The sequence below is a fragment of the Corvus hawaiiensis genome, chromosome 20 (assembly GCF_020740725.1).
Source record: "Corvus hawaiiensis isolate bCorHaw1 chromosome 20, bCorHaw1.pri.cur, whole genome shotgun sequence".
Classification (NCBI taxonomy): Eukaryota; Metazoa; Chordata; class Aves; order Passeriformes; family Corvidae; genus Corvus; species Corvus hawaiiensis.
In genome coordinates, this window is record NC_063232.1 from 7778407 (window position 1) to 7794122 (window position 15716).

At 42.0% G+C, this 15716-nt stretch overlaps 1 protein-coding gene across 10 annotated transcripts in view; it reads left to right on the plus strand.

Moving 5' to 3' along the window:
* The window catches only part of CLIP2 (CAP-Gly domain containing linker protein 2), a 99174-nt gene that overhangs the window by 115 nt on the left and 83343 nt on the right, over positions 1 to 15716 (plus strand). Inside the window, exons 1-3 of one of the 10 annotated variants that reach the window (XM_048324241.1) lie at positions 75 to 186; positions 4301 to 4464; positions 5497 to 5638. The gene's annotated coding sequence lies outside the window, so the exon portion shown is untranslated. Of the gene's footprint in view, positions 1 to 74; positions 187 to 519; positions 4465 to 5496; positions 5639 to 15716 lie in introns of those variants that run through there. The other 9 variants (XM_048324231.1, XM_048324233.1, XM_048324237.1 and 6 more) reach the window with 9 other exon arrangements.

Sequence of the window (15716 nt, forward strand, 5' to 3'; positions counted from 1 at the left end):
GGCCCGCCTCCGGGGCGGGCCGGCGGAGGCAGCGGGGTGGGCGCTCTCCGGGCGGCTGCCTGCTCCTGTGGCTGCTCGGTGGGGCGGGGAGGCGGCAGCCCCGGCCTGTGGTGGTGCGGCCGGGCTGGGCTGGGCTATGCCGAGGAAGGATGGTTGGTGGGGGGAGGCCGCTCGCAACTCGGCTGGGTGAGCTTGTGCTCGGCTATTTGGACTCGCTGGGCTTCTTACCCTACTGCGTGTTAAGATAATAATAGTAACATGTTTGCATTTCAGGGGTCTAAAACTTTGTTTCTTCTATCTACCGCTATTTTCCCCCCTTAAAATGAAAACAATACAAGATGCATTGCAAAATATTGTAAGCAGTTACGTTATGGAGGGGGGGATGATTTTGGCTCTATTTATTGAACACGTACAATGTATACAGGTTGCCCAGGAAAGCTCTGGCTGCCCTGTCCCTGGAAGTGCTCAAGGGCAGATTGGATGGGCTTGGAGCAATCTTGTCTAGTGGAAGGTGTCCCCATGGCAGAGGGTGGAATGAAATGAGCTTTTAAGATCTTTTCCAACCCAAACCCTTCTGTGATTCTATGATTCTAAATGTTCTTTTCCAGGTTAAGTCAAGGTGGCTCATCCACCTAAGTCAAGACTAATTTTTTTTATTAATTGATAATTTTGATGAAGTGTTATGGTACCAAGCTTATTGGTGCCCCTACATGCTACCAGCCCCTGACAGAGAACTGGGTTGTTGTATCCATAGCATTAGAATTTGGAAATCAGTACTCATTTTCAACCTCAGTAGTTACTGGGGCCTCGGTACATCTTTCAGCTCTGTTTATGCTCCACGTAATTAATGACATTTGTGTTAGCTCAGTGAGCAGAGCATCTGTCCTTCAGTCTGGGCCCTGATTCCTTGGGAAGTGTTTCTAATTTAAGATTGGTGTGAGGCAGGAACTCACAACTGACCTTATTTGAAGCTCAGTGTGAGCAGTGACGGAGTAACCTCATCTTACTTGTCAACAAGTACAACATCTGTATTCCAGTGTTACTGTCAGTACCTGTTATTGGTATTTTGAGGTTGACATATGAGCATTTGCCTTCAGCCTGTAAAACTGGTTCTGCCTATGGCCTGACAGTGATGGAGTTTGCTGAGTTTCTCCTAAGGCTCTGAAACTCCGGAGGGTGAAGTTCCTGTTTTGCAAAGTGCCGTCTAATATCTGACTTTTTATGTAGGTGGTAAGTGCTTTAATCTTGTTTTGCATGTTGTTTTTATTAATAGCTGTAGTGGGTCCCAGTGGTTGTAGGATAAGTGTTATGTAAGGGTAAAGGTAAAATTGGAAGTGTTCTGCAGCCCTCATGTGCCTGGCTGAGTTAACATCAACAGTGGATTAACTGCCTCCATTGGAGGTAAAGTAGATAATTAAATAATTATATGGCATATGGGGGTGAGAGTTAGCTTTTTTTTTTGGTATTCAGGCTGTTTGTTCCTGTGACACTCAAATTCACTCTTTTACTCTTGTCTTTAGATTTAATTTTCTGCAGTGCTCATCAGAATCCAACATGAGACAGTGAAATACTGCAGCACTGTTGGTCATAACAGCCTGTCATGCAGCACCCTGGATATGCTTTGGTTTCTTGCCAAATTAAACAGTAGTTCTGCTCTTAGGAAGTACCAGTTTCCAGATAAGACATCATTTTCCTGGCTAGCATTAATTCTCCTACTCTTATGTGTAGGATTGCTGCTGATAAGCACTCAAAGGACAATAAGAAAGGCTAATGATAACAACCATTGCAGAGAGCCTGATGACAGATTTTGTGATGTTTCGGCTAACAGTTGAAATAAATGTAGTTTTGAGCATGGTCTCCTAAAGTGCTGCAGCCCAAGCGTAGGCAGGAGCTTCTCACAGTGGTTTATCAAACACAGAACAAGTATTTATTAAGGCATAACAGTATTGATAGGGATATGTGGCAGGTGGAGAGGCAAATGTGAGCTGAAAGTTTTAAAACCCGTCATGTCCCAAGATCCGAGCTGTTCTTATTGTAGTCTGACAGTTGAGATCACAGGATACATCCAGGGTGAAATGAATTCCAAATTCAATGCTGAAATAGCAGAACTTTTGATGTGTCATCAGCAATGCCTAAATACACATGTACGCAGATGTACTGTGTTATCCTGAAAGGAGAATAATCCTGAATTTAAGATTATTCTTTCAGATCCTTCTCGCTCATACCCCAAAAGATGTATAGAAAAGTTTACTAAGTACTTGTAATCAGTATAGAGTACCGACAAAGGCTTTTTGCTAATGGTTTATTCAGCAATTGGAGTGTTCCTCTTCAGTGTATTCAAACAGCATCTATTACTAGTAGTGGGGATCCCCTTCAGAGAAATAAATCATGATCTTGTCAGCCCAGCAGCAAGGAAGTCCCAGCTTTAGATTCTTGAGGTGTAGAGAACAGGTCTTCTAAAGATCGTATGGAAGCTCTTCTCAGACCAGCTCTAAGTCAAGGGCTCAGGCTCTAGTCCCCACAGGGAAACTAAAGCTTAGCACAACACGTTTCCTCAGAGAATTGGGTAAATGCAGAAGTCGTGGCAAAAGAATTGCTGCTTTGCATGCTATGGTTGGTGAAAGTGAGGGTGGCTTGTTTGGAGTTTGAACAACAAATTGAAATTAGTGAAAACGCTAAAAGTGACGCAGTAGTTGAAGACAGTGAAAAGCAAGAACGAGGGTGATGTGAGGTGTAAAACCCAGAAAGCAATAGAAATAATGCATGAGAGGAAACTAACTTCAGGCAATTGTTAGCAAAAAGTATGCATCTGTATATTATATATAAAAATTTCTTATATGCAGTGGTTTGGGGAGGGAGGGCAGAATGGTTTTCTATTCAAGGTTGTTTTGCTTTTAGGTTAAATCTGTGAGTTCAGCTTACTGTTACTGTTAGGGCTAACACACATGCATGTTATCCTGCAGGTCTAGAAGACCAGGGGCTGAGGTCTGAAATTGCAGTATTAAGAGAAGTGCAGGGTTCCTTGAGCTGTCCATCGCTGGCCCCACCACTGCAGCTAAAGCTTTGGCTCCAGCTGCAGCCTGCTGCTGTTTCACAGCCACAAGTAGGTCATGAAGCACAGATGGCCTCGCTGCCAGGGACATGTGGAGTCTGCAGTCCCCTTGCAGGCTATTCTCTCTCTGTGCTCTCTCTCTTTCACACAGCTAGGCTGGAGACAGTGGAATGAATTCTCATGCTACCAACCATTTTATCTTGTGCTCAGTGAGGCTTAAGGCAGAGAGCAGAGCTAGAACAAATAGTGGGAGTGAAAGTAATGATGGGGCTGTTAGAAGGGAGGCTGGGCTGGTGCTTCATGAAATAGGGCATCACCGTATCAGGAGGTTTCCTCGGCCTGACACGTCTGCACCCAGACTGACAGGGGCCCTGATTCCTGCAGAGCTGCTGTGGTTGAGCTCTAGAGCAAAATGGAATGATGCTGTAAGTATGCAGGTATTAACTTGTCCTTGTTTTGTAGCATCACAAGCCCTGTCCATTCTTCATATGTTTATCCATAGAATGGCCTTGGGGATACAGCTGTGCTGAGCTAATTTTAAAGGTACCCTTTAAAATTTCTTGCTAAGTGTAATGGCTGAGGTCCCACATTTCCTCTTCACCAGCACACAGCCATATCCCTGTGTATTTCTCCATCCACTGCCTCATCCTTACTCTTGTGAGCATCTCCAAGAGCTGCACAGCAACAGCAGCTCACCAGAACACACTGGGTAAATACAGCATGACACCTGCCCACACTGTTACCTGAGCACTTTTATTTGCAGCATCTCATCTCATCTCATCTCATCTCATCTCATCTCATCTCATCTCATCTCATATTTTTGCATTTTCATTAAGTAACTTTAAATCTTTTTTTTTAATACTACCACACAAAATTTTAAGCAGCATGCCACCAACATCTGCAGTTAAGAAATTCACAGTGCTGAAAGTGAGGCAAGGCACAGGTTGTGGTGACAGAGCAGCTGGAAAGATCAAGGTCAGCTGATTGCTACTGGGAGACTCTAAAGTTGCATGTATTTAAAATTCTTTTCTATAAGCATCTGAAAATACTTAAAAGAATGGGTTTTAAGTGCCATTTTAAGCCAGAGAAGCTTTATCATTATTTTTCTGCATGTGTTGAGGCATTTGTCAGAGCTTTACACTAGGTTACAAGAAAAGGATGCAGCAGCAGTGACTAGCCAGTCCTACTCTCCTGCCCTTTGGATGCTTAAGACTGAAAATGTGACTGAAATTTCCTTTCTTCTTTAAGCACATAATAGAGAGCAACGGATGTCCAGCCCAAGTCCAGCCGCGTGGTTACAGCTTCAGTCAGTAGAGGGAGTATGGACGCCTGGGTTAAAGCCACACAGGTCACCCGGGACATCCAAGAGAATTGACTTTCTCTTAGAATTCCTGTTTTGTCTGCAAAACCAGGTAAATTCTCTACACGTACATTTTTCCTAGATGCCAAAATGCAGCTGTTGGCTCCTAACATGGTTGATGAAGCTGAAAGTGTAGGAGAGGGGAATGATCCTTTGTGCTTGCCATGCTTTTCTTCTTGTGCAGCCTCCCTGGGTGCACTTGTCTGTTTGCACCTGCAGCTGGGGCTGGTATGGAGCACCACCTTTTCTCCTCCGTGTCAGGGTCTTACGTCACCATTAGACTGTAGCAGGGTTCTGTTTGCTTCCAGGGAGGACACAGCCTCTAGCTTTTCACTGAGGAAGCTGAGAAAGTGATTCTGTGCATGACTTACTGCCAAACATAGATGTTGCAAAGAGCATCCTGCAGAGCAAGTGCTTGCTGGGACTCCTTTGTGTAGGGGAAAGGATCTTGATGACGAAGAAAGAATCTAATGGCTCTGTGAGCTTTCTGCTTAAAGACTCAGCCCCAAGCTGGTGCAGAACCACAGGAGTGATTCGGGAGCTCTGATGAACGGTACAATCCAAGTGTTTGAAATGGAAGTAGACAATCTGGGTTCATCCATTCTTTTACCAGTGTGCCACTCTCTTTGTGTTTTCAGATGTAACACTTGGTCTATGTTTCCCATAAAAATGAGAATGTGGACTGGCTTGATTTATGTTTATCAGAACCGTCAAAAGAAATTTGCAACAAATTTGATATAAAGTGGATTGTACTTTTTAACGTTACAGTATTGCTTGAGTTTTGGTCAGACACCATGCAGCCACGATACAGCACAATACTGCCAGAGTGCATCCAGCATTTGTACTTTCTTGTGCTCATTCCTTGCATCAGCAGTCTGGGAACATTCTTCACTGACTGCCCCTAATTGGTACTGCATGACATTATGCAACCCATTTCAGCTGTATCTAGTCTCTTAAATGCTGGGCAAAACTTGATCAGAGACTTTGTTTGGCTGAATGCAACAGAGTAAATCTTAACATTCATCTGCATTCATTTTGTACATGTCACAGATGGAAATGCCATAATGTTGTTGTTTATTGACAGCCCAGGACTTACTAGGCTGTGGAACTCTTGGATTCATTCAAGTCTGCAGAGCATAGATTTAGAAATATCAGAAGGAAGAGCTGCTGTGTTCCAAGCCATCAAGTTCCTAAAGCATAAAGGAGGAATTTAGCAAAAGGTTACGGTAAGGGTCAAGTCTGGTTTGGTTTAGAGTGCTCATGATAGAAGACGTGAGAAAAATCTGACAAAAATAAAAAAGGAGTTATTCTCTTTGGATCTCTGTGTGCATAGGTGATTTTTTTACTCCAAATGTTTGATGTGGTTTTGCCTAGATCAGGAATAAAAACCAGGACTTGTACTCTTAAGGTTCGTTTTAGTGGCTGCATATCAATTTGCGATTGAAATGATGACTTGGTCTAGTAAGTCTAGAGCCAAATACCAAAACATGCAGTTGATTGTCAGAGGAGAAAATTGCTTGTGAACCCTTCCTTAGTCTGACATGAAAGGACACAGTCCTGTGTTACTGGGTGAAGATGTATTCTGGTTTATGGGGTTGAAGTCCAGCAAAACCCAGGTGCTGCATGAGCTGGCACTGCACAGGTAGAGTTGGCCCCAGGGCTCCAGGCAGCCTCTTTCAAAGGAGCTGTGACAGGACATTCCTGTGCAGGTAAGCCTTTGTTTATTAGCCCTGCAATCCAGTCTCTCCTCCACCTGGGTTAACTCCCTAAATTTAAGGCTGCTTCCCTAAATTAAACCTTAATTAGGTTCACTATATCTTTCAATTTAGGACATTTGTTGTTTATTGTTTCCAGTTATCACAGAAGTCTGAAAAATAGGGGAGAGGAGAAGAAGTTTCTCTTTCTTGCATTAGTCACTTGGGCTGTGCCACTTCCAAGTGAACAAATCCTGTCAGAGCGTGCCTTATAGAGTAAGTGGGACTCATCTGCAGGTTTGAACACAGGTTGGATAACCTCCTGATGTTTAGTCACTTTCCTGAAAATGCCTGATTTCCCTGCAGCTTGGTTGCTCTTTCTGCTGACCTACTGTAAGGTGGTGGTTTCCTCTAAAACATAAACACAACAGGAAAGGGCACTAAATTCTAATACTGGGAGGGCTCCATTGAAGCAGCAGTCATTTTTCACTTCACTGTTGCATTTACCCACTGTGTAAGAACCCAATGAGACAGATTGCCTATCTAGTATCAGTAAATCTTGCTTTAATGGTAATAGAGTTAACCTGATCAATTAAACATTAACTTACATATCTTTCTTTTGTGTTTTTTAACCTGTACTTCCTCAAAGCAGCTTTAACTGTAGCAGGAAGGGAAATCCTTGTATCAGTCTCCTTTGTTCCATGCACTCACAGCACCTCAGAGTGTTTGGGTTGCACAGAAGATGCACTGATTCAGCGTCCTTGGTTGTTTGCAGAGCTTTGATGCTGCAAGTCACAGGGTAAAAAGATTCTGTTGCAATTGGCTTGGAGAAGTATGAAACCATTTTGTACATATGGATAGTTGATTTAATTTAAGGGTGGTTTCTTAGGGCTTTTTGTTGTTTTTAAAATTTCTATGTGCAACAGTAAGCTTAGGTGATGCTTGCACTGATAGAGAATTATTTCTTCCTCCTCTTACCCCCTTACCATAAAGAGCACTTTAAATATAAATTTACTTTTTATCTGATCACACCACATGTCATTATTAATCCATATATTTTGCTGCTACCCAGGAAAGCCATGCGTCTCAAATGTTGACATTATTAAATGAATGTTGGCTGCTGCATCCCAGGGTGCATTTTTCTGCTTCTCCTCATGTGTGGGGGTTTTTATTGCGTTGGTTTTTCCCCTTCCTTTCATTCTGACTGCTTTGCTATGACTTGTTTCTCATTTGCTCAGCCCTACAGGGGAGGTATTCTGAGGGCTAATATCCATTAGGCAGTAACTAAAGCGATGAAGGAGGAATGTTAATGTAAAATACTACATTTCTTCTGTAATTTTCAAGAGATAACTCGTCTGCATGTGTCCTCTTTTAGGAAGTCTGTCAGAAAGTAACAGGTAGAGTCTTTCTTTCCCTGAAGATTCCAGAATTCATGAGGAGGAGTTCAAGCTTCTCAGAAAGTTCTTATTTCAGTGTCCTGTGCAAAATAATTAAAGTTCAGAGCCAGTCAGTGCTGATGGAAAGGCTCCTGAGGGGAGGCACAGCCCGTGCTGGGTGTTCGGTTTGAGCTGTGAGGGACTGATGGTTGTTCCTCTGCACGCAACCAGAGATGACCAATGACATCTGCACCTTCATGTTGTCTTCTCAGGAAATCAAAGCACTGCAGAGGATTGTTTAAGGGTGGTCTGTTATTGGGGGCACAATGGAAGAGGGCTGTCTGGCTATCTGGGAAGAGATCTCTTTTCCCGTGAAAGTGCTTATTCTGGGCTCAGGTGTGGTCCTGTTCCGAAGGCACTTGCAAAACAATCTTTAGAGTGATGTAATTTTGGGACATGAGAGGAGTATGGCAAAGTGGGGAGAGGAATTACCCAGAGAACTCAAAGCAAGAGCTTATGCAAGTGGCTGGGGTAAATATTAAGCTCTCCCAACTAAACCTTGGAGGGATCCCATCCTGTAATGCCTCTATCCTGACTGCACATCTTGGATTTCCCCTCTAAGGCAGTGACTCCCTGTAGGACCCCACTGCAGGACACCACCTGAGTTTGTTCCTTCCTGCTCTGGATCACCATGCAGACATTCCGGGTACAGTTTGCCCTTTGTGATGCTCCTTCCTACCATGGCAGGAAGGCTGGAAGGAAAGCAGCTTTCATGCTTCCATCCTGCACCCCTGCCCCTCCTTCTTGATGTCCTGGACACTTGCCAGCCTGTGACCAACTGTCCCCAAGAAATACTTACTTCCTGGTTTTTTTGCTTAGACCTCCAGAGGCCTCGCTTTTCCTGAATAAAATATGAGCTGTTCTCCTGGAGCCATGAAGGGAGGAAACCACTGCCAGTGCTTTTTATTGCTGTGGTTGCTGATGCCTCTGCCCTCACTGGCAAGGAGAACAGAGGATAGAGGAAAGGGTTTGAGGGTTTAGTCCAGTGACTGTTTACAGTGTGAGCTATGCTTTCTGGAGCCAATACTAAGGAACAGCTGACTTTGAAATACCTTATTTCAAGCAGTTTGTAACTGAGGAACTAAAACATTTCAGTTTGAACTGAAATTTTTTATTATCTTTTTTTCAGAACATGGCTAATGCTTGGTTTTCAGTCTTTTCCCCACCTTTTTTTTTCTTATTATTTTATTATTTGTCCAGATGAATGTAGAGTTAGACAATCCCTTGTCACAGCTGAATCACGCCTTGATTTTTCTGTCTGTTTCAAGAGTTTATCAAGATTCTTTTGCATTAGCTTAATTTTTCTTGCAGCTCCTCTTGTCTTGGCACTTTATTCAGATTTAATAGGATATGCAAACAATAATATTAAACAATAATGTTTACCCTGTTGGTTACTGTGCTCCTACTTTGAAGACTTAATGGATGAAGTGAAGGGATGTCAAATACTACTTTCTTACACATATGAGTAAATACCAAAAGTATTTACTATGGGGGGTTTTTTTCTGGGTTTTAGGAACTATTATCCCCTAAACATCATTTGTCCTGGAAATTTCCAGGCTGCCAAGCAAATCTTTCCATGCAGGTATTTCTTTTCACTGTTATACTGGTACCAGAGCTGAGATTAGAGACTGATTCCCACACCATTTCTGGATCCTCCTCAGTAGTTCTCCTAAGGCAGTCCCTGAATTCAGTACTCGTACCAGCTAAGAACAGCTCAATGTGGTAGATATATTTTCATAATTATTTTCAAGTCTCTTCTGGGATTTAGCTTTCCAGTTCTGCATGTATGCTTGCCAGTGACATTTTGATAGAATCTTTACCTGAATGGCTAAAAACCTCTTTCATCCAGGCTGCACATTTGCTGGAAAAAAGATGCTGCCAATATGCATGTGGCAAAACTAAACCAGGAAAGCTTGAAATGCCTTGCCCAAGAAGAGAGAGGTTTGGCATTACAATGTGGCCTTTATTGCCTATATTGTGCACATTTGACTTCCTCCTTTAATGACATACACAATTACATTTGTGCAGGGTTTATGCATATTAATAAGCATGTCTCTGTGCATGTATTTACATGTTTGGACATGCAGGGTATTTGTGTATGACACGGTATAGGTTTGGTTAAATACAAGTTGACCAATAGCTCAGAAAAAGGTCTTAGATGTTGAAAAATATTACTTTTATTCCCTAAACATGATATGCATTTCCCCCCACCTGTAGAATGGTTATTTGGTGATTGATTGGTTATTTCATCCACTTCTCTGTTAAATTAAACAAACTAACTTGTTCAAGACATTTGCTCAGTATTTCAGTTGTTATTAATGTAAAACATGGTTTGTTGATGCACTAGAGGAGGATTCTTAATCAGGCTAGGTGCTTCCCAAGCAGTAGAGCTGTATAAACTGTGTGTTCTACATCCTCTATGACTCCACTGTTCTTTAGAGACATCCCTTTTTGTCTGATCAGTGAATTCATATTTTAAAACCTCCTAAAATGCCGTGACATAAGGTGATAAAGATGCTGAAAAGTCACAAAAAATACATATTGTCACTAGGGTGAATGTGAGCTGGGATTGAGCTGTTGCTTTCTCTGTCTTCCAGGGGTTCATCTCCTGTTGATGGGTGATACAGCTGAACACAGATGCCACCTGCACTGAGTTCCTTCACTGTAGGAAACTTGTTGGAATGGAATAGAGAAGTGCAGAGCTGCACACACAATCTTTTTTGTAAAATGGATCTATAGCAGCTTTGAAAATGGGATTGATTGTACAGATTATCAGCCAGAATCTTAACTGTGAGTGGATGGTTTGACCTAATACAACCAGAATACAGCAAAATGCCCCTTATGAACTTCCCTTGTTTCAGTGCATTGTAGTAATCACAACTGAGCTTAGTAAACCTCATTTCAGAATGGAAATATTATTACTTATAGAAAATAACCTCAGGATACAGTGCTATAGCATGTTGTGTGCACACACATGCGTGTCAAGTGAAAGGTGTACAGAGGAACCTGATACACCTCACCTCGTCAAGATTGTAGGTTATAAACTGGTTTATTAGAACTGGAATTTTATGGAAATGAATGATTGAAAAGATAGCTGCCAGAAGCAGACTTTATTTCCCCAATACATCAGTCAGTGTAAGTGAGGGATTTGACTTCTTTATGCAGCTGGAAAACCGGGTAGAAAGGAGGAGTATAATTAGAAAATCCTATGCTGCAGCAAAGTGGATCTTTCTTGAAGAAATGAAGGATTTAGGAGCTACAAGCTTATGTTGTCTCTTAATGACATCCCACTGCACCTCAAAAAATATAACCCAGGGAAAGGCTTGATCCTGATTAGGGAACTGTGCACCTGCAAGCCACAGCACAGCAGTGCACACTTGGTGTGGAGCTGACTTTCATGGTGTGATTAATCTAATTAATGTCCCGGAGATTGCTCCTGTATGTGGAGTTAAACCTGCACTTATGACTTTTGCTAAATTTGGGCTGCGATTCCCTATTGAAATCAGCAGGCTGGGAGCACAATGTGTTTCCTAGCACTGGGTGCTTGGATGAAGTTTCATGGCAATGGGTGACAAAATAATCTCTCTCACTGAGACAAGCCCACAGCCAGATGTGGGATGTAGGTTGTGGAGCTGGGAAGTGATTGCAAACTGCTGCTGCAGAGATCAGAGACCTCCAGGAGAGCTGGGTGGCAGCATGTCCTTGCTGAGGCCTTAACTTTGGCAGTCTCCAGGCACAGTTTCTGTGAAAACAAATGGCAGAACTGTTGTGGGACAGGTCTTGTTTTGTGTTGGGAATGACAGCCACCTCCTGCAAGCCCACACTGGTACAGGAAAAGTCCTTCACCATTCTATCTGCTTCTGGGATATAGGCTTACAAGATTTTTCATACACTTGACACCTCTGAAAACAGCACCGTCCCAAGGCAGTAATGATGGAGTGAATCTAACAAGGTTCTACTTTCTTTTCATCTGCAGTCCAGATTGACTTGCTTATGTACTTCTAGATCTACCAGGGACACAAACTGGTCTTTAAATATAGTGATATGGCTTTTTTTGCAATATGGGGATAGGGAGAGTGAAACTGCCTTCCAAGTTTGAAGTGCTGTTTACAGGGGTTAATTCTAATATCCTCTTTATGTTCCATGGAAACAAAATCAGGGCTTCAGTCACATCAGCCCTGTGAAGGAGGATCTGCATGAGCTGGGAATTCTAAGTGGGGAAATTGTTAGACTTCAACTCCTTGACTATTGGGACCTGAAAGTCACTGCAGTATGTCATTTGCAAGGCAATTTTCTCTGGAAGTGCAATATGGCTTTGTTTTATGACCTTGATGTCACAAAGTATTAATAATCTCTTAAATCTACCCCTGCAAACAAAAAAATCCCAACAAGGTGCAATCATTTGTTTGGATTTTGGATTGGTATTTCTAGTCTGCTTAAAAATCACAGATTTTGATGTGATACATAGGTGTGAATGCCGTGGGTTTCTCTGCCAAACTTGTCTGGATACAACAAATAAATGAATTTCAGCCTGTTGGGAGGACAGCTGTTTCCATGACATTTTAAGCCCAGTTTGTAAGTATCCTCATCTCTTTTCTTAGCATGCTAAATGGGCATGACATGGCTTAATTCGTATGTGTGAGTGTTTTGCATACAAAAAAAAGGGCTCTATTAATTTCTTATTTCCTTTCTTCAATAAACATCTCAGATAGTAACCTGCTATTTCTGTTCTGTTACCACAAACATTCGTAGAAGTATTGCAAAGAATGTGAAATGAAAGGTACAGCTGAATTACTGACTGGAACAGACCTGAACAGATGCCTGTTCAGGCAAACACCCCCTTTGAGAAGCTCACTGTTACTGTTACAGGCTCAAAGAAAAGAGAAGCAAACCTTAAGTGTGGTATCAAACAATCATAGAATCTGTTCAGAGAAGCTTACTTTTCTTCAAGAGTTGAGTTGTCTCAAACTTTTAAATTCTAATTAGAATTAATATAGCTACTGCTGCAGTATAACTATCTTATAATTACCTTTAATATACTCTGGCATTGAATTCCACAGAATAATTTACCTTAATTGTATTTTCCCACTTGTTAACTTTATATTTGGGTTTTTTTCACTTATTTGTTGTATATTATATTGAGTTTGTCTGTCAGTATTTAGGACTGGAACAGGGAAGAAGGCAGCATTAGCTATTTTAATGAGTGTCTTCCACATTCATTCTGATGAGTTCAAAGCACTTTACAGATCAGGTCAGTATCATTGTTTCCCTTTTGCTGTTGTGAAAGGAGTTGTTGAGATGGAGGGAGTTTCCATTTTACACCAGCAATAAAACCAGAAACTGGATTAGAAGCCAGTTCTCATGTGTCCCTGTACAGTGCTCTGTAGAAAGCTACACTGGCAGCATTCTCACATTGATTCTGTTTTACTGGAACATATAATACAATTTGTGTAGTGCAATTAATACAACTAAATTGACAGGAAACTGAAGGAGTGAGTGCAAGTTCCTGGATCTGGGTTATATCACGGCATTTGACAGCCAAAATCCATGTTATAAAGTATTTTCTGCAATAAACATTCTAAAATGAAAATGAACACCTGGCAAAGGATCAAGCTTTCTCAGCCTTTCTAGATCTGTTATAGCAGAGGCTGAAATTTTCGGGAGCTGAGGCTGCCCTTCGCTCCTGGCAATCCCTGCAGCAATATCCAGTTGGTGAGTGAGGTTATTTGGGGCATCTTGCTACTCTCCTATCACAGGACATAATATTTCTGCATAAAGAAATAACCTCCTTTTTCTAAACCTTTTCTTTAAACCTTTTATCATCTTACTGAGAATTGACAGCAGGGATCAGTGGATGGTTCTCCAGTCGTCTCCTGGTGACAGGGTAACAGCCTATTCCATCAGTACAGAAACATGATGTTTGAGCTGTGTATTTATGCTCTGCCCATTACTGTGGTATTTAAATTAGGTCAGACATGGTCTTTGGTTGAAACCTCTCCTTAATTACAAGCATACATTTTTTGGCAGGAAGCAGAGGGCAGTTAGTTGTACTGTTAATAGCTTCCTACCTTTTCCAGACTCCTTCTGCTTTACACAGGAAAATTGCTACTATTCCATACCTCACATACAGCTCTGGCAGAGCTCATTAATGTGGGACTTAATCACACCAACCTATTTGGGACCACCTGGCTCATTGGCTGCTTTAGTGACTGGAAATCAGTGGACCGTAGGTGATCCTGTGTGGGACTGTGGGCCTTTATGCTCCAATTTTCTCATCTGCAAGTTGTTACAAAGATTGTTTCTTGTGTGCCTTGGGATCTTCTGGAAAAGCATTCCCTATGTTAAATTACAGTGTCAGAGCCTTTTTAAGGATAGTTTTGCTTTTCTGGAGAATTAAAGGTAGAGAAACTGAGCTGGATGTTTCAGTGGTCAGCACCCAGAGCCACACCAGCAGTCCAAACCATGTCTAGGCATTGCCTGCTGAAGACATTTTAAAAGCCTGGCTTTTTTCTTAAGTGTCAAAATTGAAGCCTTGTTTCCCTCCCCTTACTCATTAAACACCGCTTAGGTTGTAGGTACTGAAATATTTTTTGAAGTCCTGGACAGAGATAGGAAACTTTTTTATCTTGGCTCCTGTCCCTCAGCTTTGATCTTCTAACACACTCCAGTTCATGAAAAGGAAACAGGATTCTCCTGCCTTTCGCAGTACATTCTGTAGCTCTGCTAGAAAACATCTGGTAGTGATACAGTCTTTGGGTCTGAAACAATCTTTGTGGCAAGGCCCAAACAACAGGGAAATAAACAGCTTTTTTCTTTTTTCTCACGAAGTACAGGCTGGCTCCAATTTGTTACAGAGCTTGTTTGACTAGGTCAGAGAACACATAAATCTTGACACCTCTGGTGACAACAAGAAGAGGTATATAGAGGGGAATAATTTTTTGACATCCAATGCAAATTATTGATCCAGAAGGAATTTTGATTTGCAATGCACAGAGACTGAGCTTGGAGGGTTTGCAGGCATGCCCATGATGCTTTGACATCTGGAAGAATGCGGAGTTGCCCCATTATGGGGGATCTTTGTCTCCCTGTTTTTTGGAGGGCACATGGAACTATACAGAGACTTACCAGAGGCTTTATAAAACAGGCTATGCTTCACCTAATCAACAGAGTGTAGGACACCATGCTGGGAGCTCTAAGGCTGACTTTCTTCTCTGGATTGAATGTGTATAAAGAGAAGTGCATGAACTGAATGAAGAGCATGATAATGCTCAGAGTCTGGTTACGTGGTTTCTGTGTGTTAGAGGGGCCTTTGGACAATAAATTTATCCCTCTCAAATTTGATTCCAAGTCTACAAAACATAGGTGGTTTTTGCTCACCTTTGAGGTCAGGAGGCTTACAAGTCTCTTTTATCTCTGTGCCAGCCTGGGTAAGTGCAACTGGCAGTTGCCCTGATCTCTGAAAATGAACTAAGTAAAGGACAGTCTGATCTTTTGTCTTGATTCAGACAAGCAATAAGGTTTAGGGCAATAACAGGGAAAATAAGTACTGGTGGTACTGTGCTGGAATGGTTTATTCAATACTTAACCTCTGGTTTTTTGCTGTGTTGTTCCCCACCACCCATGAATAAGATGTTATGCTCCTTACTGCCAAATCTCTCTTCAGTCTCTCCATGCTCTGATCCTCCTGTATTACTTTTTTTCAGTCATGCTTAGTTGTAGATGTTTGACTCTGAAATGCAGATGTCAACCAACATATTTCTGTTTCAGGTGGATGATCACAGGTATTGTTATTTCTTCTCTCTATGACTCATTTACTTCATCTGTAAAGAGGAGCTTCATCTTCAGATGAAAGACTGGTGACAATCTACTGACTTAATAAAAGAGCTATTCCAAGTTTTTCACTGCCAGTGTGAACTTGCATAGGTCATTTGGACAAACATGGTATCAGAGGACAGAATTTCAGGTGGCCTCCACCTAATGGATGCTGAATTTCCCTAAACACCCACTGGCCTTTGGGCTCATGGGCAGGAAACAGCCTTTGTGATGAAAATGACACTATTTCTTCAATCATGCAGCGTGATCCATCTTACTGTTTTGTATCTGTGTTGAGTGCTGTCCCACATTCCTTGGAATCATTGCTACTGCAGCAAGGTAGTTTACTTTTAAAATGTAGA